This window comes from Phyllobates terribilis, unplaced genomic scaffold, assembly GCF_046119375.1.
Source record: "Phyllobates terribilis strain yellow unplaced genomic scaffold, ASM4611937v1 Scaffold_34__1_contigs__length_13252353, whole genome shotgun sequence".
In the NCBI taxonomy this organism is placed as follows: Eukaryota; Metazoa; Chordata; class Amphibia; order Anura; family Dendrobatidae; genus Phyllobates; species Phyllobates terribilis.
This window is the reverse complement of record NW_027362794.1, coordinates 2,663,641-2,687,009: the sequence shown is the minus strand read 5'-3', so window position 1 is coordinate 2,687,009 and position 23,369 is coordinate 2,663,641. Positions and strand designations below refer to the sequence as shown.

The following is a 23,369-nucleotide window of genomic DNA, read 5'->3' as shown; positions in this document are numbered from 1 at the left end:
CCAAAAGGAAGTATAGAGGGAGAGCTAGATAGATAGCATTGCATTACATTACATGGCAATGCAATGCACAGTTGCTGAAGTTGAACCAAAATGAGCTTGTCATCTGGCTTCTGCAACTTTTAACATGAAAAATCCAATGAGGAGAAGAAAAGCAAAGCCAAAGAGTCCATCCCAAAATCCGACAAACAAGCCAAATGAACAAAAAGCATTGAATTCAATTCTTTCTGATTTTAGAAACTGCATTAAAGAAGGGGTGCAGCGGTCCTGGAGATACTGCAATACCAGGTCAATGCGTGGAGTGGACAGAGCAAGCTCTTTTTCCATCTCCCTGTTCTAAAAATCCATTTAATATATGGTCCCCAGATAGGGGACGTATCAGATATTAAACTGATAAGAACAGATACTACACTTGATCTTAGCCAAAAGGCCGAGAAGCGATAACCAGAATTGGTTTCCGACTACGGTGCCACCCAAGGATTCTGAAAAGTCCATTTGTGGAGATGGCCACCTGGACTCCCGTTAAGAAGACATGCTGTCAACCTCTAGATCCCTCACATGCCTGCACTTTTCGGCTTGCTGCTGCTGCAATCCACGCGTTTTAGATCTGCATAACTCCACCTCTTTTAGCACAGTACCCTCAACCCCCGGCTGTTCCCACCCGCCTCAACACCGTTGGAAGGGAGGAGAACCAATTAAGGCGGGGGGGGGGTGGAACGAGCAGCTGTCTACCCTTAGCAGGAGGGTTGCTGATTAATTACCTCTCCTGCTGCTGCTGCTGCTGCTGGCTGTCCAGCAGCAGACTGAAGGTGGCTGCTGCTGTGCGCAGGTATATAAAGGCTCAGAGCCTATTATGACACGCGCAGCCAGCGTTCCATTGCCACATTCCGTCTACTGCAGGCGGGATACCTGGATGGCTGAATGTCACTGAGAAGCTCACAGAGACCGCCATAAGCAACAGTTTAAAAGAATGCCACAGACTAATCAACCAAACTTTTTGGGTTGGTTTCTCTTTTATAGTCTGCAGGCATTAAATGAAAGAAGTCAGTGTTCCAGCAGAGGGAGACAACGTTTCAGAAAAGGCATTGTAGCAAACCAAAAAAGAAATTTTAAGCGCAGCAGAGTAACCAGCTCACATACCTGTTAGCTCAGGTGAGTTTAAAAGGCTGCTGTTGATAACAAGGGCATTTGCTAAATAGATGGTGTGTGTGCAACAATATACTGAAAGGTCAATTATATTGTGCAGCTTATCTCACCACCTGTAGTTATTTAGGTGAAAGCTCCAAAATGCTTGCCTAATATGTCTGTTTATCCAAAAGGAAGTATAGAGGGAGAGCTAGATAGATAGCATTGCATTACATTACATGGCAATGCAATGCACAGTTGCTGAAGTTGAACCAAAATGAGCTTGTCATCTGGCTTCTGCAACTTTTAACATGAAAAATCCAATGAGGAGAAGAAAAGCAAAGCCAAAGAGTCCATCCCAAAATCCGACAAACAAGCCAAATGAACAAAAAGCATTGAATTCAATTCTTTCTGATTTTAGAAACTGCATTAAAGAAGGGGTGCACCGGTCCTGGAGATACTGCAATACCAGGTCAATGCGTGGAGTGGACAGAGCAAGCTCTTTTTCCATCTCCCTGTTCTAAAAATCCATTTAATATATGGTCCCCAGATAGGGGACGTATCAGATATTAAACTGATAAGAACAGATACTACACTTGATCTTAGCCAAAAGGCCGAGAAGCGATAACCAGAATTGGTTTCCGACTACGGTGCCACCCAAGGATTCTGAAAAGTCCATTTGTGGAGATGGCCACCTGGACTCCCGTTAAGAAGACATGCTGTCAACCTCTAGATCCCTCACATGCCTGCACTTTTCGGCTTGCTGCTGCTGCAATCCACGCGTTTTAGATCTGCATATCTCCACCTCTTTTAGCACAGTACCCTCAACCCCCGGCTGTTCCCACCCGCCTCAACACCGTTGGAAGGGAGGAGAACCAATTAAGGCGGGGGGGGGGGGGTGGAACGAGCAGCTGTCTACCCTTAGCAGGAGGGTTGCTGATTAATTACCTCTCCTGCTGCTGCTGCTGCTGCTGGCTGTCCAGCAGCAGACTGAAGGTGGCTGCTGCTGTGCGCAGGTATATAAAGGCTCAGAGCCTATTATGACACGCGCAGCCAGCGTTCCATTGCCACATTCCGTCTACTGCAGGCGCGATACCTGGATGGCTGAATGTCACTGAGAAGCTCACAGAGACCGCCATAAGCAACAGTTTAAAAGAATGCCACAGACTAATCAACCAAACTTTTTGGGTTGGTTTCTCTTTTATAGTCTGCAGGCATTAAATGAAAGAAGTCAGTGTTCCAGCAGAGGGAGACAACGTTTCAGAAAAGGCATTGTAGCAAACGAAAAAAGAAATTTTAAGCGCAGCAGAGTAACCAGCTCACATACCTGTTAGCTCAGGTGAGTTTAAAAGGCTGCTGTTGATAACAAGGGCATTTGCTAAATAGATGGTGTGTGTGCAACAATATACTGAAAGGTCAATTATATTGTGCAGCTTATCTCACCACCTGTAGTTATTTAGGTGAAAGCTCCAAAATGCTTGCCTAATATGTCTGTTTATCCAAAAGGAAGTATAGAGGGAGAGCTAGATAGATAGCATTGCGTTACATTACATGGCAATGCAATGCACAGTTGCTGAAGTTGAACCAAAATGAGCTTGTCATCTGGCTTCTGCAACTTTTAACATGAAAAATCCAATGAGGAGAAGAAAAGCAAAGCCAAAGAGTCCATCCCAAAATCCGACAAACAAGCCAAATGAACAAAAAGCATTGAATTCAATTCTTTCTGATTTTAGAAACTGCATTAAAGAAGGGGTGCACCGGTCCTGGAGATACTGCAATACCAGGTCAATGCGTGGAGTGGACAGAGCAAGCTCTTTTTCCATCTCCCTGTTCTAAAAATCCATTTAATATATGGTCCCCAGATAGGGGACGTATCAGATATTAAACTGATAAGAACAGATACTACACTTGATCTTAGCCAAAAGGCCGAGAAGCGATAACCAGAATTGGTTTCCGACTACAGTGCCACCCAAGGATTCTGAAAAGTCCATTTGTGGAGATGGCCACCTGGACTCCCGTTAAGAAGACATGCTGTCAACCTCTAGATCCCTCACATGCCTGCACTTTTCGGCTTGCTGCTGCTGCAATCCACGCGTTTTAGATCTGCATAACTCCACCTCTTTTAGCACAGTACCCTCAACCCCCGGCTGTTCCCACCCGCCTCAACACCGTTGGAAGGGAGGAGAACCAATTAAGGCGGGGGGGGGGGTGGAACGAGCAGCTGTCTACCCTTAGCAGGAGGGTTGCTGATTAATTACCTCTCCTGCTTCTGCTGCTGCTGCTGGCTGTCCAGCAGCAGACTGAAGGTGGCTGCTGCTGTGCGCAGGTATATAAAGGCTCAGAGCCTATTATGACACGCGCAGCCAGCGTTCCATTGCCACATTCCGTCTACTGCAGGCGGGATACCTGGATGGCTGAATGTCACTGAGAAGCTCACAGAGACCGCCATAAGCAACAGTTTAAAAGAATGCCACAGACTAATCAACCAAACTTTTTGGGTTGGTTTCTCTTTTATAGTCTGCAGGCATTAAATGAAAGAAGTCAGTGTTCCAGCAGAGGGAGACAACGTTTCAGAAAAGGCATTGTAGCAAACCAAAAAAGAAATTTTAAGCGCAGCAGAGTAACCAGCTCACATACCTGTTAGCTCAGGTGAGTTTAAAAGGCTGCTGTTGATAGCAAGGGCATTTGCTAAATAGATGGTGTGTGTGCAACAATATACTGAAAGGTCAATTATATTGTGCAGCTTATCTCACCACCTGTAGTTATTTAGGTGAAAGCTCCAAAATGCTTGCCTAATATGTCTGTTTATCCAAAAGGAAGTATAGAGGGAGAGCTAGATAGATAGCATTGCATTACATTACATGGCAATGCAATGCACAGTTGCTGAAGTTGAACCAAAATGAGCTTGTCATCTGGCTTCTGCAACTTTTAACATGAAAAATCCAATGAGGAGAAGAAAAGCAAAGCCAAAGAGTCCATCCCAAAATCCGACAAACAAGCCAAATGAACAAAAAGCATTGAATTCAATTCTTTCTGATTTTAGAAACTGCATTAAAGAAGGGGTGCACCGGTCCTGGAGATACTGCAATACCAGGTCAATGCGTGGAGTGGACAGAGCAAGCTCTTTTTCCATCTCCCTGTTCTAAAAATCCATTTAATATATGGTCCCCAGATAGGGGACGTATCAGATATTAAACTGATAAGAACAGATACTACACTTGATCTTAGCCAAAAGGCCGAGAAGCGATAACCAGAATTGGTTTCCGACTACAGTGCCACCCAAGGATTCTGAAAAGTCCATTTGTGGAGATGGCCACCTGGACTCCCGTTAAGAAGACATGCTGTCAACCTCTAGATCCCTCACATGCCTGCACTTTTCGGCTTGCTGCTGCTGCAATCCACGCGTTTTAGATCTGCATAACTCCACCTCTTTTAGCACAGTACCCTCAACCCCCGGCTGTTCCCACCCGCCTCAACACCGTTGGAAGGGAGGAGAACCAATTAAGGCGGGGGGGGGGGGTGGAACGAGCAGCTGTCTACCCTTAGCAGGAGGGTTGCTGATTAATTACCTCTCCTGCTGCTGCTGCTGCTGCTGGCTGTCCAGCAGCAGACTGAAGGTGGCTGCTGCTGTGCGCAGGTATATAAAGGCTCAGAGCCTATTATGACACGCGCAGCCAGCGTTCCATTGCCACATTCCGTCTACTGCAGGCGGGATACCTGGATGGCTGAATGTCACTGAGAAGCTCACAGAGACCGCCATAAGCAACAGTTTAAAAGAATGCCACAGACTAATCAACCAAACTTTTTGGGTTGGTTTCTCTTTTATAGTCTGCAGGCATTAAATGAAAGAAGTCAGTGTTCCAGCAGAGGGAGACAACGTTTCAGAAAAGGCATTGTAGCAAACCAAAAAAGAAATTTTAAGCGCAGCAGAGTAACCAGCTCACATACCTGTTAGCTCAGGTGAGTTTAAAAGGCTGCTGTTGATAACAAGGGCATTTGCTAAATAGATGGTGTGTGTGCAACAATATACTGAAAGGTCAATTATATTGTGCAGCTTATCTCACCACCTGTAGTTATTTAGGTGAAAGCTCCAAAATGCTTGCCTAATATGTCTGTTTATCCAAAAGGAAGTATAGAGGGAGAGCTAGATAGATAGCATTGCATTACATTACATGGCAATGCAATGCACAGTTGCTGAAGTTGAACCAAAATGAGCTTGTCATCTGGCTTCTGCAACTTTTAACATGAAAAATCCAATGAGGAGAAGAAAAGCAAAGCCAAAGAGTCCATCCCAAAATCCGACAAACAAGCCAAATGAACAAAAAGCATTGAATTCAATTCTTTCTGATTTTAGAAACTGCATTAAAGAAGGGGTGCACCGGTCCTGGAGATACTGCAATACCAGGTCAATGCGTGGAGTGGACAGAGCAAGCTCTTTTTCCATCTCCCTGTTCTAAAAATCCATTTAATATATGGTCCCCAGATAGGGGACGTATCAGATATTAAACTGATAAGAACAGATACTACACTTGATCTTAGCCAAAAGGCCGAGAAGCGATAACCAGAATTGGTTTCCGACTACGGTGCCACCCAAGGATTCTGAAAAGTCCATTTGTGGAGATGGCCACCTGGACTCCCGTTAAGAAGACATGCTGTCAACCTCTAGATCCCACACATGCCTGCACTTTTCGGCTTGCTGCTGCTGCAATCCACGCGTTTTAGATCTGCATAACTCCACCTCTTTTAGCACAGTACCCTCAACCCCCGGCTGTTCCCACCCGCCTCAACACCGTTGGAAGGGAGGAGAACCAATTAAGGCGGGGGGGGGGGGGTGGAACGAGCATCTGTCTACCCTTAGCAGGAGGGTTGCTGATTAATTACCTCTCCTGCTGCTGCTGCTGCTGCTGGCTGTCCAGCAGCAGACTGAAGGTGGCTGCTGCTGTGCGCAGGTATATAAAGGCTCAGAGCCTATTATGACACGCGCAGCCAGCGTTCCATTGCCACATTCCGTCTACTGCAGGCGGGATACCTGGATGGCTGAATGTCACTGAGAAGCTCACAGAGACCGCCATAAGCAACAGTTTAAAAGAATGCCACAGACTAATCAACCAAACTTTTTGGGTTGGTTTCTCTTTTATAGTCTGCAGGCATTAAATGAAAGAAGTCAGTGTTCCAGCAGAGAGAGACAACGTTTCAGAAAAGGCATTGTAGCAAACCAAAAAAGAAATTTTAAGCGCAGCAGAGTAACCAGCTCACATACCTGTTAGCTCAGGTGAGTTTAAAAGGCTGCTGTTGATAACAAGGGCATTTGCTAAATAGATGGTGTGTGTGCAACAATATACTGAAAGGTCAATTATATTGTGCAGCTTATCTCACCACCTGTAGTTATTTAGGTGAAAGCTCCAAAATGCTTGCCTAATATGTCTGTTTATCCAAAAGGAAGTATAGAGGGAGAGCTAGATAGATAGCATTGCATTACATTACATGGCAATGCAATGCACAGTTGCTGAAGTTGAACCAAAATGAGCTTGTCATCTGGCTTCTGCAACTTTTAACATGAAAAATCCAATGAGGAGAAGAAAAGCAAAGCCAAAGAGTCCATCCCAAAATCCGACAAACAAGCCAAATGAACAAAAAGCATTGAATTCAATTCTTTCTGATTTTAGAAACTGCATTAAAGAAGGGGTGCACCGGTCCTGGAGATACTGCAATACCAGGTCAATGCGTGGAGTGGACAGAGCAAGCTCTTTTTCCATCTCCCTGTTCTAAAAATCCATTTAATATATGGTCCCCAGATAGGGGACGTATCAGATATTAAACTGATAAGAACAGATACTACACTTGATCTTAGCCAAAAGGCCGAGAAGCGATAACCAGAATTGGTTTCCGACTACGGTGCCACCCAAGGATTCTGAAAAGTCCATTTGTGGAGATGGCCACCTGGACTCCCGTTAAGAAGACATGCTGTCAACCTCTAGATCCCTCACATGCCTGCACTTTTCGGCTTGCTGCTGCTGCAATCCACGCGTTTTAGATCTGCATAACTCCACCTCTTTTAGCACAGTACCCTCAACTCCCGGCTGTTCCCACCCGCCTCAACACCGTTGGAAGGGAGGAGAACCAATTAAGGCGGGGGCGGGGGGGTGGAACGAGCAGCTGTCTACCCTTAGCAGGAGGGTTGCTGATTAATTACCTCTCCTGCTGCTGCTGCTGCTGGCTGTCCAGCAGCAGACTGAAGGTGGCTGCTGCTGTGCGCAGGTATATAAAGGCTCAGAGCCTATTATGACACGCGCAGCCAGCGTTCCATTGCCACATTCCGTCTACTGCAGGCGGGATACCTGGATGGCTGAATGTCACTGAGAAGCTCACAGAGACCGCCATAAGCAACAGTTTAAAAGAATGCCACAGACTAATCAACCAAACTTTTTGGGTTGGTTTCTCTTTTATAGTCTGCAGGCATTAAATGAAAGAAGTCAGTGTTCCAGCAGAGGGAGACAACGTTTCAGAAAAGGCATTGTAGCAAACCAAAAAAGAAATTTTAAGCGCAGCAGAGTAACCAGCTCACATACCTGTTAGCTCAGGTGAGTTTAAAAGGCTGCTGTTGATAACAAGGGCATTTGCTAAATAGATGGTGTGTGTGCAACAATATACTGAAAGGTCAATTATATTGTGCAGCTTATCTCACCACCTGTAGTTATTTAGGTGAAAGCTCCAAAATGCTTGCCTAATATGTCTGTTTATCCAAAAGGAAGTATAGAGGGAGAGCTAGATAGATAGCATTGCATTACATTACATGGCAATGCAATGCACAGTTGCTGAAGTTGAACCAAAATGAGCTTGTCATCTGGCTTCTGCAACTTTTAACATGAAAAATCCAATGAGGAGAAGAAAAGCAAAGCCAAAGAGTCCATCCCAAAATCCGACAAACAAGCCAAATGAACAAAAAGCATTGAATTCAATTCTTTCTGATTTTAGAAACTGCATTAAAGAAGGGGTGCACCGGTCCTGGAGATACTGCAATACCAGGTCAATGCGTGGAGTGGACAGAGCAAGCTCTTTTTCCATCTCCCTGTTCTAAAAATCCATTTAATATATGGTCCCCAGATAGGGGACGTATCAGATATTAAACTGATAAGAACAGATACTACACTTGATCTTAGCCAAAAGGCCGAGAAGCGATAACCAGAATTGTTTTCCGACTACGGTGCCACCCAAGGATTCTGAAAAGTCCATTTGTGGAGATGGCCACCTGGACTCCCGTTAAGAAGACATGCTGTCAACCTCTAGATCCCTCACATGCCTGCACTTTTCGGCTTGCTGCTGCTGCAATCCACGCGTTTTAGATCTGCATAACTCCACCTCTTTTAGCACAGTACCCTCAACCCCCGGCTGTTCCCACCCGCCTCAACACCGTTGGAAGGGAGGAGAACCAATTAAGGCGGGGGGGGGGGAACGAGCAGCTGTCTACCCTTAGCAGGAGGGTTGCTGATTAATTACCTCTCCTGCTGCTGCTGCTGCTGCTGGCTGTCCAGCAGCAGACTGAAGGTGGCTGCTGCTGTGCGCAGGTATATAAAGGCTCAGAGCCTATTATGACACGCGCAGCCAGCGTTCCATTGCCACATTCCGTCTACTGCAGGCGGGATACCTGGATGGCTGAATGTCACTGAGAAGCTCACAGAGACCGCCATAAGCAACAGTTTAAAAGAATGCCACAGACTAATCAACCAAACTTTTTGGGTTGGTTTCTCTTTTATAGTCTGCAGGCATTAAATGAAAGAAGTCAGTGTTCCAGCAGAGGGAGACAACGTTTCAGAAAAGGCATTGTAGCAAACCAAAAAAGAAATTTTAAGCGCAGCAGAGTAACCAGCGCACATACCTGTTAGCTCAGGTGAGTTTAAAAGGCTGCTGTTGATAACAAGGGCATTTGCTAAATAGATGGTGTGTGTGCAACAATATACTGAAAGGTCAATTATATTGTGCAGCTTATCTCACCACCTGTAGTTATTTAGGTGAAAGCTCCAAAATGCTTGCCTAATATGTCTGTTTATCCAAAAGGAAGTATAGAGGGAGAGCTAGATAGATAGCATTGCATTACATTACATGGCAATGCAATGCACAGTTGCTGAAGTTGAACCAAAATGAGCTTGTCATCTGGCTTCTGCAACTTTTAACATGAAAAATCCAATGAGGAGAAGAAAAGCAAAGCCAAAGAGTCCATCCCAAAATCCGACAAACAAGCCAAATGAACAAAAAGCATTGAATTCAATTCTTTCTGATTTTAGAAACTGCATTAAAGAAGGGGTGCACCGGTCCTGGAGATACTGCAATACCAGGTCAATGCGTGGAGTGGACAGAGCAAGCTCTTTTTCCATCTCCCTGTTCTAAAAATCCATTTAATATATGGTCCCCAGATAGGGGACGTATCAGATATTAAACTGATAAGAACAGATACTACACTTGATCTTAGCCAAAAGGCCGAGAAGCGATAACCAGAATTGGTTTCCGACTACGGTGCCACCCAAGGATTCTGAAAAGTCCATTTGTGGAGATGGCCACCTGGACTCCCGTTAAGAAGACATGCTGTCAACCTCTAGATCCCTCACATGCCTGCACTTTTCGGCTTGCTGCTGCTGCAATCCACGCGTTTTAGATCTGCATAACTCCACCTCTTTTAGCACAGTACCCTCAACCCCCGGCTGTTCCCACCCGCCTCAACACCGTTGGAAGGGAGGAGAACCAATTAAGGCGGGGGGGGGGTGGAACGAGCAGCTGTCTACCCTTAGCAGGAGGGTTGCTGATTTATTACCTCTCCTGCTGCTGCTGCTGCTGCTGGCTGTCCAGCAGCAGACTGAAGGTGGCTGCTGCTGTGCGCAGGTATATAAAGGCTCAGAGCCTATTATGACACGCGCAGCCAGCGTTCCATTGCCACATTCCGTCTACTGCAGGCGGGATACCTGGATGGCTGAATGTCACTGAGAAGCTCACAGAGACCGCCATAAGCAACAGTTTAAAAGAATGCCACAGACTAATCAACCAAACTTTTTGGGTTGGTTTCTCTTTTATAGTCTGCAGGCATTAAATGAAAGAAGTCAGTGTTCCAGCAGAGGGAGACAACGTTTCAGAAAAGGCATTGTAGCAAACCAAAAAAGAAATTTTAAGCGCAGCAGAGTAACCAGCTCACATAACTGTTAGCTCAGGTGAGTTTAAAAGGCTGCTGTTGATAACAAGGGCATTTGCTAAATAGATGGTGTGTGTGCAACAATATACTGAAAGGTCAATTATATTGTGCAGCTTATCTCACCACCTGTAGTTATTTAGGTGAAAGCTCCAAAATGCTTGCCTAATATGTCTGTTTATCCAAAAGGAAGTATAGAGGGAGAGCTAGATAGATAGCATTGCATTACATTACATGGCAATGCAATGCACAGTTGCTGAAGTTGAACCAAAATGAGCTTGTCATCTGGCTTCTGCAACTTTTAACATGAAAAATCCAATGAGGAGAAGAAAAGCAAAGCCAAAGAGTCCATCCCAAAATCCGACAAACAAGACAAATGAACAAAAAGCATTGAATTCAATTCTTTCTGATTTTAGAAACTGCATTAAAGAAGGGGTGCACCGGTCCTGGAGATACTGCAATACCAGGTCAATGCGTGGAGTGGACAGAGCAAGCTCTTTTTCCATCTCCCTGTTCTAAAAATCCATTTAATATATGGTCCCCAGATAGGGGACGTATCAGATATTAAACTGATAAGAACAGATACTACACTTGATCTTAGCCAAAAGGCCGAGAAGCGATAACCAGAATTGGTTTCCGACTACGGTGCCACCCAAGGATTCTGAAAAGTCCATTTGTGGAGATGGCCACCTGGACTCCCGTTAAGAAGACATGCTGTCAACCTCTAGATCCCTCACATGCCTGCACTTTTCGGCTTGCTGCTGCTGCAATCCACGCGTTTTAGATCTGCATAACTCCACCTCTTTTAGCACAGTACCCTCAACCCCCGGCTGTTCCCACCCGCCTCAACACCGTTGGAAGGGAGGAGAACCAATTAAGGCGGGGGGGGGGGTGGAACGAGCAGCTGTCTACCCTTAGCAGGAGGGTTGCTGATTAATTACCTCTCCTGCTGCTGCTGCTGCTGCTGGCTGTCCAGCAGCAGACTGAGGGTGGCTGCTGCTGTGCGCAGGTATATAAAGGCTCAGAGCCTATTATGACACGCGCAGCCAGCGTTCCATTGCCACATTCCGTCTACTGCAGGCGGGATACCTGGATGGCTGAATGTCACTGAGAAGCTCACAGAGACCGCCATAAGCAACAGTTTAAAAGAATGCCACAGACTAATCAACCAAACTTTTTGGGTTGGTTTCTCTTTTATAGTCTGCAGGCATTAAATGAAAGAAGTCAGTGTTCCAGCAGAGGGAGACAACGTTTCAGAAAAGGCATTGTAGCAAACCAAAAAAGAAATTTTAAGCGCAGCAGAGTAACCAGCTCACATACCTGTTAGCTCAGGTGAGTTTAAAAGGCTGCTGTTGATAACAAGGGCATTTGCTAAATAGATGGTGTGTGTGCAACAATATACTGAAAGGTCAATTATATTGTGCAGCTTATCTCACCACCTGTAGTTATTTAGGTGAAAGCTCCAAAATGCTTGCCTAATATGTCTGTTTATCCAAAAGGAAGTATAGAGGGAGAGCTAGATAGATAGCATTGCATTACATTACATGGCAATGCAATGCACAGCTGCTGAAGTTGAACCAAAATGAGCTTGTCATCTGGCTTCTGCAACTTTTAACATGAAAAATCCAATGAGGAGAAGAAAAGCAAAGCCAAAGAGTCCATCCCAAAATCCGACAAACAAGCCAAATGAACAAAAAGCATTGAATTCAATTCTTTCTGATTTTAGAAACTGCATTAAAGAAGGGGTGCACCAGTCCTGGAGATACTGCAATACCAGGTCAATGCGTGGAGTGGACAGAGCAAGCTCTTTTTCCATCTCCCTGTTCTAAAAATCCATTTAATATATGGTCCCCAGATAGGGGACGTATCAGATATTAAACTGATAAGAACAGATACTACACTTGATCTTAGCCAAAAGGCCGAGAAGCGATAACCAGAATTGGTTTCCGACTACGGTGCCACCCAAGGATTCTGAAAAGTCCATTTGTGGAGATGGCCACCTGGACTCCCGTTAAGAAGACATGCTGTCAACCTCTAGATCCCTCACATGCCTGCACTTTTCGGCTTGCTGCTGCTGCAATCCACGCGTTTTAGATCTGCATAACTCCACCTCTTTTAGCACAGTACCCTCAACCCCCGGCTGTTCCCACCCGCCTCAACACCGTTGGAAGGGAGGAGAACCAATTAAGGCGGGGGGGGGGGTGGAACGAGCAGCTGTCTACCCTTAGCAGGAGGGTTGCTGATTAATTACCTCTCCTGCTGCTGCTGCTGCTGCTGGCTGTCCAGCAGCAGACTGAAGGTGGCTGCTGCTGTGCGCAGGTATATAAAGGCTCAGAGCCTATTATGACACGCGCAGCCAGCGTTCCATTGCCACATTCCGTCTACTGCAGGCGGGATACCTGGATGGCTGAATGTCACTGAGAAGCTCACAGAGACCGCCATAAGCAACAGTTTAAAAGAATGCCACAGACTAATCAACCAAACTTTTTGGGTTGGTTTCTCTTTTATAGTCTGCAGGCATTAAATGAAAGAAGTCAGTGTTCCAGCAGAGGGAGACAACGTTTCAGAAAAGGCATTGTAGCAAACCAAAAAAGAAATTTTAAGCGCAGCAGAGTAACCAGCTCACATACCTGTTAGCTCAGGTGAGTTTAAAAGGCTGCTGTTGATAACAAGGGCATTTGCTAAATAGATGGTGTGTGTGCAACAATATACTGAAAGGTCAATTATATTGTGCAGCTTATCTCACCACCTGTAGTTATTTAGGTGAAAGCTCCAAAATGCTTGCCTAATATGTCTGTTTATCCAAAAGGAAGTATAGAGGGAGAGCTAGATAGATAGCATTGCATTACATTACATGGCAATGCAATGCACAGTTGCTGAAGTTGAACCAAAATGAGCTTGTCATCTGGCTTCTGCAACTTTTAACATGAAAAATCCAATGAGGAGAAGAAAAGCAAAGCCAAAGAGTCCATCCCAAAATCCGACAAACAAGCCAAATGAACAAAAAGCATTGAATTCAATTCTTTCTGATTTTAGAAACTGCATTAAAGAAGGGGTGCACCGGTCCTGGAGATACTGCAATACCAGGTCAATGCGTGGAGTGGACAGAGCAAGCTCTTTTTCCATCTCCCTGTTCTAAAAATCCATTTAATATATGGTCCCCAGATAGGGGACGTATCAGATATTAAACTGATAAGAACAGATACTACACTTGATCTTAGCCAAAAGGCCGAGAAGCGATAACCAGAATTGGTTTCCGACTACGGTGCCACCCAAGGATTCTGAAAAGTCCATTTGTGGAGATGGCCACCTGGACTCCCGTTAAGAAGACATGCTGTCAACCTCTAGATCCCTCACATGCCTGCACTTTTCGGCTTGCTGCTGCTGCAATCCACGCGTTTTAGATCTGCATAACTCCACCTCTTTTAGCACAGTACCCTCAACCCCCGGCTGTTCCCACCCGCCTCAACACCGTTGGAAGGGAGGAGAACCAATTAAGGCGGGGGGGGGGGTGGAACGAGCAGCTGTCTACCCTTAGCAGGAGGGTTGCTGATTAATTACCTCTCCTGCTGCTGCTGCTGCTGCTGGCTGTCCAGCAGCAGACTGAGGGTGGCTGCTGCTGTGCGCAGGTATATAAAGGCTCAGAGCCTATTATGACACGCGCAGCCAGCGTTCCATTGCCACATTCCGTCTACTGCAGGCGGGATTCCTGGATGGCTGAATGTCACTGAGAAGCTCACAGAGACCGCCATAAGCAACAGTTTAAAAGAATGCCACAGACTAATCAACCAAAATTTTGGGTTGGTTTCTCTTTTATAGTCTGCAGGCATTAAATGAAAGAAGTCAGTGTTCCAGCAGAGGGAGACAACGTTTCAGAAAAGGCATTGTAGCAAACCAAAAAAGAAATTTTAAGCGCAGCAGAGTAACCAGCTCACATACCTGTTAGCTCAGGAGAGTTTAAAAGGCTGCTGTTGATAACAAGGGCATTTGCTAAATAGATGGTGTGTGTGCAACAATATACTGAAAGGTCAATTATATTGTGCAGCTTATCTCACCACCTGTAGTTATTTAGGTGAAAGCTCCAAAATGCTTGCCTAATATGTCTGTTTATCCAAAAGGAAGTATAGAGGGAGAGCTAGATAGATAGCATTGCATTACATTACATGGCAATGCAATGCACAGTTGCTGAAGTTGAACCAAAATGAGCTTGTCATCTGGCTTCTGCAACTTTTAACATGAAAAATCCAATGAGGAGAAGAAAAGCAAAGCCAAAGAGTCCATCCCAAAATCCGACAAACAAGCCAAATGAACAAAAAGCATTGAATTCAATTCTTTCTGATTTTAGAAACTGCATTAAAGAAGGGGTGCACCGGTCCTGGAGATACTGCAATACCAGGTCAATGCGTGGAGTGGACAGAGCAAGCTCTTTTTCCATCTCCCTGTTCTAAAAATCCATTTAATATATGGTCCCCAGATAGGGGACGTATCAGATATTAAACTGATAAGAACAGATACTACACTTGATCTTAGCCAAAAGGCCGAGAAGCGATAACCAGAATTGGTTTCCGACTACGGTGCCACCCAAGGATTCTGAAAAGTCCATTTGTGGAGATGGCCACCTGGACTCCCGTTAAGAAGACATGCTGTCAACCTCTAGATCCCTCACATGCCTGCACTTTTCGGCTTGCTGCTGCTGCAATCCACGCGTTTTAGATCTGCATAACTCCACCTCTTTTAGCACAGTACCCTCAACCCCCGGCTGTTCCCACCCGCCTCAACACCGTTGGAAGGGAGGAGAACCAATTAAGGCGGGGGGGGGGGGTGGAACGAGCAGCTGTCTACCCTTAGCAGGAGGGTTGCTGATTAATTACCTCTCCTGCTGCTGCTGCTGCTGCTGGCTGTCCAGCAGCAGACTGAAGGTGGCTGCTGCTGTGCGCAGGTATATAAAGGCTCAGAGCCTATTATGAGACGCGCAGCCAGCGTTCCATTGCCACATTCCGTCTACTGCAGGCGGGATACCTGGATGGCTGAATGTCACTGAGAAGCTCACAGAGACCGCCATAAGCAACAGTTTAAAAGAATGCCACAGACTAATCAACCAAACTTTTTGGGTTGGTTTCTCTTTTATAGTCTGCAGGCATTAAATGAAAGAAGTCAGTGTTCCAGCAGAGGGAGACAACGTTTCAGAAAAGGCATTGTAGCAAACCAAAAAAGAAATTTTAAGCGCAGCAGAGTAACCAGCTCACATAACTGTTAGCTCAGGTGAGTTTAAAAGGCTGCTGTTGATAACAAGGGCATTTGCTAAATAGATGGTGTGTGTGCAACAATATACTGAAAGGTCAATTATATTGTGCAGCTTATCTCACCACCTGTAGTTATTTAGATGAAAGCTCCAAAATGCTTGCCTAATATGTCTGTTTATCCAAAAGGAAGTATAGAGGGAGAGCTAGATAGATAGCATTGCATTACATTACATGGCAATGCAATGCACAGTTGCTGAAGTTGAACCAAAATGAGCTTGTCATCTGGCTTCTGCAACTTTTAACATGAAAAATCCAATGAGGAGAAGAAAAGCAAAGCCAAAGAGTCCATCCCAAAATCCGACAAACAAGCCAAATGAACAAAAAGCATTGAATTCAATTCTTTCTGATTTTAGAAACTGCATTAAAGAAGGGGTGCACCGGTCCTGGAGATACTGCAATACCAGGTCAATGCGTGGAGTGGACAGAGCAAGCTCTTTTTCCATCTCCCTGTTCTAAAAATCCATTTAATATATGGTCCCCAGATAGGGGACGTATCAGATATTAAACTGATAAGAACAGATACTACACTTGATCTTAGCCAAAAGGCCGAGAAGCGATAACCAGAATTGGTTTCCGACTACGGTGCCACCCAAGGATTCTGAAAAGTCCATTTGTGGAGATGGCCACCTGGACTCCCGTTAAGAAGACATGCTGTCAACCTCTAGATCCCTCACATGCCTGCACTTTTCGGCTTGCTGCTGCTGCAATCCACGCGTTTTAGATCTGCATAACTCCACCTCTTTTAGCACAGTACCCTCAACCCCCGGCTGTTCCCACCCGCCTCAACACCGTTGGAAGGGAGGAGAACCAATTAAGGCGGGGGGGGGGGGGTGGAACGAGCAGCTGTCTACCCTTAGCAGGAGGGTTGCTGATTAATTACCTCTCCTGCTGCTGCTGCTGCTGCTGGCTGTCCAGCAGCAGACTGAAGGTGGCTGCTGCTGTGCGCAGGTATATAAAGGCTCAGAGCCTATTATGACACGCGCAGCCAGCGTTCCATTGCCACATTCCGTCTACTGCAGGCGGGATACCTGGATGGCTGAATGTCACTGAGAAGCTCACAGAGACCGCCATAAGCAACAGTTTAAAAGAATGCCACAGACTAATCAACCAAACTTTTTGGGTTGGTTTCTCTTTTATAGTCTGCAGGCATTAAATGAAAGAAGTCAGTGTTCCAGCAGAGGGAGACAACGTTTCAGAAAAGGCATTGTAGCAAACCAAAAAAGAAATTTTAAGCGCAGCAGAGTAACCAGCTCACATACCTGTTAGCTCAGGTGAGTTTAAAAGGCTGCTGTTGATAACAAGGGCATTTGCTAAATAGATGGTGTGTGTGCAACAATATACTGAAAGGTCAATTATATTGTGCAGCTTATCTCACCACCTGTAGTTATTTAGGTGAAAGCTCCAAAATGCTTGCCTAATATGTCTGTTTATCCAAAAGGAAGTATAGAGGGAGAGCTAGATAGATAGCATTGCATTACATTACATGGCAATGCAATGCACAGTTGCTGAAGTTGAACCAAAATGAGCTTGTCATCTGGCTTCTGCAACTTTTAACATGAAAAATCCAATGAGGAGAAGAAAAGCAAAGCCAAAGAGTCCATCCCAAAATCCGACAAACAAGACAAATGAACAAAAAGCATTGAATTCAATTCTTTCTGATTTTAGAAACTGCATTAAAGAAGGGGTGCACCGGTCCTGGAGATACTGCAATACCAGGTCAATGCGTGGAGTGGACAGAGCAAGCTCTTTTTCCATCTCCCTGTTCTAAAAATCCATTTAATATATGGTCCCCAGATAGGGGACGTATCAGATATTAAACTGATAAGAACAGATACTACACTTGATCTTAGCCAAAAGGCCGAGAAGCGATAACCAGAATTGGTTTCCGACTACGGTGCCACCCAAGGATTCTGAAAAGTCCATTTGTGGAGATGGCCACCTGGACTCCCGTTAAGAAGACATGCTGTCAACCTCTAGATCCCTCACATGCCTGCACTTTTCGGCTTGCTGCTGCTGCAATCCACGCGTTTTAGATCTGCATAACTCCACCTCTTTTAGCACAGTACCCTCAACCCCCGGCTGTTCCCACCCGCCTCAACACCGTTGGAAGGGAGGAGAACCAATTAAGGCGGGGGGGGGGTGGAACGAGCAGCTGTCTACCCTTAGCAGGAGGGTTGCTGATTAATTACCTCTCCTGCTGCTGCTGCTGCTGCTGGCTGTCCAGCAGCAGACTGAAGGTGGCTGCTGCTGTGCGCAGGTATATAAAGGCTCAGAGCCTATTATGACACGCGCAGCCAGCGTTCCATTGCCACATTCCGTCTACTGCAGGCGGGATACCTGGATGGCTGAATGTCACTGAGAAGCTCACAGAGACCGCCATAAGCAACAGTTTAAAAGAATGCCACAGACTAATCAACCAAACTTTTTGGGTTGGTTTCTCTTTTATAGTCTGCAGGCATTAAATGAAAGAAGTCAGTGTTCCAGCAGAGGGAGACAACGTTTCAGAAAAGGCATTGTAGCAAACCAAAAAAGAAATTTTAAGCGCAGCAGAGTAACCAGCTCACATACCTGTTAGCTCAGGTGAGTTTAAAAGGCTGCTGTTGATAACAAGGGCATTTGCTAAATAGATGGTGTGTGTGCAACAATATACTGAAAGGTCAATTATATTGTGCAGCTTATCTCACCACCTGTAGTTATTTAGGTGAAAGCTCCAAAATGCTTGCCTAATATGTCTGTTTATCCAAAAGGAAGTATAGAGGGAGAGCTAGATAGATAGCATTGCATTACATTACATGGCAATGCAATGCACAGTTGCTGAAGTTGAACCAAAATGAGCTTGTCATCTGGCTTCTGCAACTTTTAACATGAAAAATCCAATGAGGAGAAGAAAAGCAAAGCCAAAGAGTCCATCCCAAAATCCGACAAACAAGCCAAATGAACAAAAAGCATTGAATTCAATTCTTTCTGATTTTAGAAACTGCATTAAAGAAGGGGTGCACCAGTCCTGGAGATACTGCAATACCAGGTCAATGCGTGGAGTGGACAGAGCAAGCTCTTTTTCCATCTCCCTGTTCTAAAAATCCATTTAATATATGGTCCCCAGATAGGGGACGTATCAGATATTAAACTGATAAGAACAGATACTACACTTGATCTTAGCCAAAAGGCCGAGGAGCGATAACCAGAATTGGTTTCCGACTACGGTGCCACCCAAGGATTCTGAAAAGTCCATTTGTGGAGATGGCCACCTGGACTCCCGTTAAGAAGACATGCTGTCAACCTCTAGATCCCTCACATGCCTGCACTTTTCGGCTTGCTGCTGCTGCAATCCACGCGTTTTAGATCTGCATAACTCCACCTCTTTTAGCACAGTACCCTCAACCCCCGGCTGTTCCCACCCGCCTCAACACCGTTGGAAGGGAGGAGAACCAATTAAGGCGGGGGGGGGGGTGGAACGAGCAGCTGTCTACCCTTAGCAGGAGGGTTGCTGATTAATTACCTCTCCTGCTGCTGCTGCTGCTGCTGGCTGTCCAGCAGCAGACTGAAGGTGGCTGCTGCTGTGCGCAGGTATATAAAGGCTCAGAGCCTATTATGACACGCGCAGCCAGCGTTCCATTGCCACATTCCGTCTACTGCAGGCGGGATACCTGGATGGCTGAATGTCACTGAGAAGCTCACAGAGACCGCCATAAGCAACAGTTTAAAAGAATGCCACAGACTAATCAACCAAAATTTTGGGTTGGTTTCTCTTTTATAGTCTGCAGGCATTAAATGAAAGAAGTCAGTGTTCCAGCAGAGGGAGACAACGTTTCAGAAAAGGCATTGTAGCAAACCAAAAAAGAAATTTTAAGCGCAGCAGAGTAACCAGCTCACATACCTGTTAGCTCAGGTGAGTTTAAAAGGCTGCTGTTGATAACAAGGGCATTTGCTAAATAGATGGTGTGTGTGCAACAATATACTGAAAGGTCAATTATATTGTGCAGCTTATCTCACCACCTGTAGTTATTTAGGTGAAAGCTCCAAAATGCTTGCCTAATATGTCTGTTTATCCAAAAGGAAGTATAGAGGGAGAGCTAGATAGATAGCATTGCATTACATTACATGGCAATGCAATGCACAGTTGCTGAAGTTGAACCAAAATGAGCTTGTCATCTGGCTTCTGCAACTTTTAACATGAAAAATCCAATGAGGAGAAGAAAAGCAAAGCCAAAGAGTCCATCCCAAAATCCGACAAACAAGCCAAATGAACAAAAAGCATTGAATTCAATTCTTTCTGATTTTAGAAACTGCATTAAAGAAGGTGTGCACCAGTCCTGGAGATACTGCAATACCAGGTCAATGCGTGGAGTGGACAGAGCAAGCTCTTTTTCCATCTCCCTGTTCTAAAAATCCATTTAATATATGGTCCCCAGATAGGGGACGTATCAGATATTAAACTGATAAGAACAGATACTACACTTGATCTTAGCCAAAAGGCCGAGAAGCGATAACCAGAATTGGTTTCCGACTACGGTGCCACCCAAGGATTCTGAAAAGTCCATTTGTGGAGATGGCCACCTGGACTCCCGTTAAGAAGACATGCTGTCAACCTCTAGATCCCTCACATGCCTGCACTTTTCGGCTTGCTGCTGCTGCAATCCACGCGTTTTAGATCTGCATAACTCCACCTCTTTTAGCACAGTACCCTCAACCCCCGGCTGTTCCCACCCGCCTCAACACCGTTGGAAGGGAGGAGAACCAATTAAGGCGGGGGGGGGGTGGAACGAGCAGCTGTCTACCCTTAGCAGGAGGGTTGCTGATTAATTACCTCTCCTGCTGCTGCTGCTGCTGGCTGTCCAGCAGCAGACTGAAGGTGGCTGCTGCTGTGCGCAGGTATATAAAGGCTCAGAGCCTATTATGACACGCGCAGCCAGCGTTCCATTGCCACATTCCGTCTAGTGCAGGCGGGATACCTGGATGGCTGAATGTCACTGAGAAGCTCACAGAGACCGCCATAAGCAACAGTTTAAAAGAATGCCACAGACTAATCAACCAAACTTTTTGGGTTGGTTTCTCTTTTATAGTCTGCAGGCATTAAATGAAAGAAGTCAGTGTTCCAGCAGAGGGAGACAACGTTTCAGAAAAGGCATTGTAGCAAACCAAAAAAGAAATTTTAAGCGCAGCAGAGTAACCAGCTCACATACCTGTTAGCTCAGGTGAGTTTAAAAGGCTGCTGTTGATAACAAGGGCATTTGCTAAATAGATGGTGTGTGTGCAACAATATACTGAAAGGTCAATTATATTGTGCAGCTTATCTCACCACCTGTAGTTATTTAGGTGAAAGCTCCAAAATGCTTGCCTAATATGTCTGTTTATCCAAAAGGAAGTATAGAGGGAGAGCTAGATAGATAGCATTGCATTACATTACATGGCAATGCAATGCACAGTTGCTGAAGTTGAACCAAAATGAGCTTGTCATCTGGCTTCTGCAACTTTTAACATGAAAAATCCAATGAGGAGAAGAAAAGCAAAGCCAAAGAGTCCATCCCAAAATCCGACAAACAAGCCAAATGAACAAAAAGCATTGAATTCAATTCTTTCTGATTTTAGAAACTGCATTAAAGAAGGGGTGCACCGGTCCTGGAGATACTGCAATACCAGGTCAATGCGTGGAGTGGACAGAGCAAGCTCTTTTTCCATCTCCCTGTTCTAAAAATCCATTTAATATATGGTCCCCAGATAGGGGACGTATCAGATATTAAACTGATAAGAACAGATACTACACTTGATCTTAGCCAAAAGGCCGAGAAGCGATAACCAGAATTGGTTTCCGACTACGGTGCCACCCAAGGATTCTGAAAAGTCCATTTGTGGAGATGGCCACCTGGACTCCCGTTAAGAAGACATGCTGTCAACCTCTAGATCCCTCACATGCCTGCACTTTTCGGCTTGCTGCTGCTGCAATCCACGCGTTTTAGATCTGCATAACTCCACCTCTTTTAGCACAGTACCCTCAACCCCCGGCTGTTCCCACCCGCCTCAACACCGTTGGAAGGGAGGAGAACCAATTAAGGCGGGGGGGGGTGGAACGAGCAGCTGTCTACCCTTAGCAGGAGGGTTGCTGATTAATTACCTCTCCTGCTGCTGCTGCTGCTGCTGGCTGTCCAGCAGCAGACTGAAGGTGGCTGCTGCTGTGCGCAGGTATATAAAGGCTCAGAGCCTATTATGACACGCGCAGCCAGCGTTCCATTGCCACATTCCGTCTACTGCAGGCGGGATACCTGGATGGCTGAATGTCACTGAGAAGCTCACAGAGACCGCCATAAGCAACAGTTTAAAAGATTGCCACAGACTAATCAACCAAACTTTTTGGGTTGGTTTCTCTTTTATAGTCTGCAGGCATTAAATGAAAGAAGTCAGTGTTCCAGCAGAGGGAGACAACGTTTCAGAAAAGGCATTGTAGCAAACCAAAAAAGAAATTTTAAGCGCAGCAGAGTAACCAGCTCACATACCTGTTAGTTCAGGTGAGTTTAAAAGGCTGCTGTTGATAACAAGGGCATTTGCTAAATAGATGGTGTGTGTGCAACAATATACTGAAAGGTCAATTATATTGTGCAGCTTATCTCACCACCTGTAGTTATTTAGGTGAAAGCTCCAAAATGCTTGCCTAATATGTCTGTTTATCCAAAAGGAAGTATAGAGGGAGAGCTAGATAGATAGCATTGCATTACATTACATGGCAATGCAATGCACAGTTGCTGAAGTTGAACCAAAATGAGCTTGTCATCTGGCTTCTGCAACTTTTAACATGAAAAATCCAATGAGGAGAAGAAAAGCAAAGCCAAAGAGTCCATCCCAAAATCCGACAAACAAGCCAAATGAACAAAAAGCATTGAATTCAATTCTTTCTGATTTTAGAAACTGCATTAAAGAAGGGGTGCACCGGTCCTGGAGATACTGCAATACCAGGTCAATGCGTGGAGTGGACAGAGCAAGCTCTTTTTCCATCTCCCTGTTCTAAAAATCCATTTAATATATGGTCCCCAGATAGGGGACGTATCAGATATTAAACTGATAAGAACAGATACTACACTTGATCTTAGCCAAAAGGCCGAGAAGCGATAACCTGAATTGGTTTCCGACTACGGTGCCACCCAAGGATTCTGAAAAGTCCATTTGTGGAGATGGCCACCTGGACTCCCGTTAAGAAGACATGCTGTCAACCTCTAGATCCCTCACATGCCTGCACTTTTCGGCTTGCTGCTGCTGCAATCCACGCGTTTTAGATCTGCATAACTCCACCTCTTTTAGCACAGTACTCTCAACCCCCTGCTGTTCCCACCCGCCTCAACACCGTTGGAAGGGAGGAGAACCAATTAAGGCGGGGGGGGGGTGGAACGAGCAGCTGTCTACCCTTAGCAGGAGGGTTGCTGATTAATTACCTCTCCTGCTGCTGCTGCTGCTGGCTGTCCAGCAGCAGACTGAAGGTGGCTGCTGCTGTGCGCAGGTATATAAAGGCTCAGAGCCTATTATGACACGCGCAGCCAGCGTTCCATTGCCACATTCCGTCTACTGCAGGCGGGATACCTGGATGGCTGAATGTCACTGAGAAGCTCACAGAGACCGCCATAAGCAACAGTTTAAAAGAATGCCACAGACTAATCAACCAAACTTTTTGGGTTGGTTTCTCTTTTATAGTCTGCAGGCATTAAATGAAAGAAGTCAGTGTTCCAGCAGAGGGAGACAACGTTTCAGAAAAGGCATTGTAGCAAACCAAAAAAGAAATTTTA

The 23,369-nt window shown here is 45.4% G+C and overlaps 18 non-coding genes across 18 annotated transcripts; all 18 read right to left on the bottom strand.

Moving 5' to 3' along the window:
* Positions 1-248: 248 nt before the first annotated feature.
* LOC141181760 (U2 spliceosomal RNA) lies at positions 249-439 on the bottom strand. The gene has a single exon (XR_012257307.1). It is a non-coding gene; the product is annotated as a U2 spliceosomal RNA (small nuclear RNA).
* Positions 440-1,557: 1,118 nt separating this feature from the next.
* On the bottom strand, positions 1,558-1,748 carry LOC141181067 (U2 spliceosomal RNA). The gene has a single exon (XR_012256679.1). It is a non-coding gene; the product is annotated as a U2 spliceosomal RNA (small nuclear RNA).
* A 1,121-nt stretch (positions 1,749-2,869) lies between these two features.
* LOC141181054 (U2 spliceosomal RNA) lies at positions 2,870-3,060 on the bottom strand. Its single transcript, XR_012256668.1, has one exon. It is a non-coding gene; the product is annotated as a U2 spliceosomal RNA (small nuclear RNA).
* Positions 3,061-4,179: 1,119 nt separating this feature from the next.
* On the bottom strand, positions 4,180-4,370 carry LOC141181042 (U2 spliceosomal RNA). The gene has a single exon (XR_012256657.1). It is a non-coding gene; the product is annotated as a U2 spliceosomal RNA (small nuclear RNA).
* Positions 4,371-5,490: 1,120 nt separating this feature from the next.
* Positions 5,491-5,681, bottom strand: LOC141181030 (U2 spliceosomal RNA). Its single transcript, XR_012256646.1, has one exon. It is a non-coding gene; the product is annotated as a U2 spliceosomal RNA (small nuclear RNA).
* Positions 5,682-6,802: 1,121 nt separating this feature from the next.
* On the bottom strand, positions 6,803-6,993 carry LOC141181018 (U2 spliceosomal RNA). Its single transcript, XR_012256635.1, has one exon. It is a non-coding gene; the product is annotated as a U2 spliceosomal RNA (small nuclear RNA).
* A 1,118-nt stretch (positions 6,994-8,111) lies between these two features.
* On the bottom strand, positions 8,112-8,302 carry LOC141181006 (U2 spliceosomal RNA). The gene has a single exon (XR_012256624.1). It is a non-coding gene; the product is annotated as a U2 spliceosomal RNA (small nuclear RNA).
* Positions 8,303-9,418: 1,116 nt separating this feature from the next.
* On the bottom strand, positions 9,419-9,609 carry LOC141180994 (U2 spliceosomal RNA). Its single transcript, XR_012256613.1, has one exon. It is a non-coding gene; the product is annotated as a U2 spliceosomal RNA (small nuclear RNA).
* A 1,118-nt stretch (positions 9,610-10,727) lies between these two features.
* On the bottom strand, positions 10,728-10,918 carry LOC141180982 (U2 spliceosomal RNA). The gene has a single exon (XR_012256602.1). It is a non-coding gene; the product is annotated as a U2 spliceosomal RNA (small nuclear RNA).
* A 1,119-nt stretch (positions 10,919-12,037) lies between these two features.
* Positions 12,038-12,228, bottom strand: LOC141181523 (U2 spliceosomal RNA). Its single transcript, XR_012257091.1, has one exon. It is a non-coding gene; the product is annotated as a U2 spliceosomal RNA (small nuclear RNA).
* A 1,119-nt stretch (positions 12,229-13,347) lies between these two features.
* LOC141180970 (U2 spliceosomal RNA) lies at positions 13,348-13,538 on the bottom strand. The gene has a single exon (XR_012256591.1). It is a non-coding gene; the product is annotated as a U2 spliceosomal RNA (small nuclear RNA).
* Positions 13,539-14,656: 1,118 nt separating this feature from the next.
* Positions 14,657-14,847, bottom strand: LOC141180958 (U2 spliceosomal RNA). Its single transcript, XR_012256580.1, has one exon. It is a non-coding gene; the product is annotated as a U2 spliceosomal RNA (small nuclear RNA).
* A 1,120-nt stretch (positions 14,848-15,967) lies between these two features.
* LOC141180944 (U2 spliceosomal RNA) lies at positions 15,968-16,158 on the bottom strand. Its single transcript, XR_012256568.1, has one exon. It is a non-coding gene; the product is annotated as a U2 spliceosomal RNA (small nuclear RNA).
* A 1,121-nt stretch (positions 16,159-17,279) lies between these two features.
* Positions 17,280-17,470, bottom strand: LOC141180932 (U2 spliceosomal RNA). The gene has a single exon (XR_012256557.1). It is a non-coding gene; the product is annotated as a U2 spliceosomal RNA (small nuclear RNA).
* Positions 17,471-18,588: 1,118 nt separating this feature from the next.
* LOC141181844 (U2 spliceosomal RNA) lies at positions 18,589-18,779 on the bottom strand. The gene has a single exon (XR_012257383.1). It is a non-coding gene; the product is annotated as a U2 spliceosomal RNA (small nuclear RNA).
* Positions 18,780-19,897: 1,118 nt separating this feature from the next.
* On the bottom strand, positions 19,898-20,088 carry LOC141181602 (U2 spliceosomal RNA). Its single transcript, XR_012257163.1, has one exon. It is a non-coding gene; the product is annotated as a U2 spliceosomal RNA (small nuclear RNA).
* Positions 20,089-21,203: 1,115 nt separating this feature from the next.
* On the bottom strand, positions 21,204-21,394 carry LOC141180920 (U2 spliceosomal RNA). Its single transcript, XR_012256546.1, has one exon. It is a non-coding gene; the product is annotated as a U2 spliceosomal RNA (small nuclear RNA).
* Positions 21,395-22,511: 1,117 nt separating this feature from the next.
* Positions 22,512-22,702, bottom strand: LOC141180908 (U2 spliceosomal RNA). The gene has a single exon (XR_012256535.1). It is a non-coding gene; the product is annotated as a U2 spliceosomal RNA (small nuclear RNA).
* Positions 22,703-23,369: the final 667 nt, after the last annotated feature.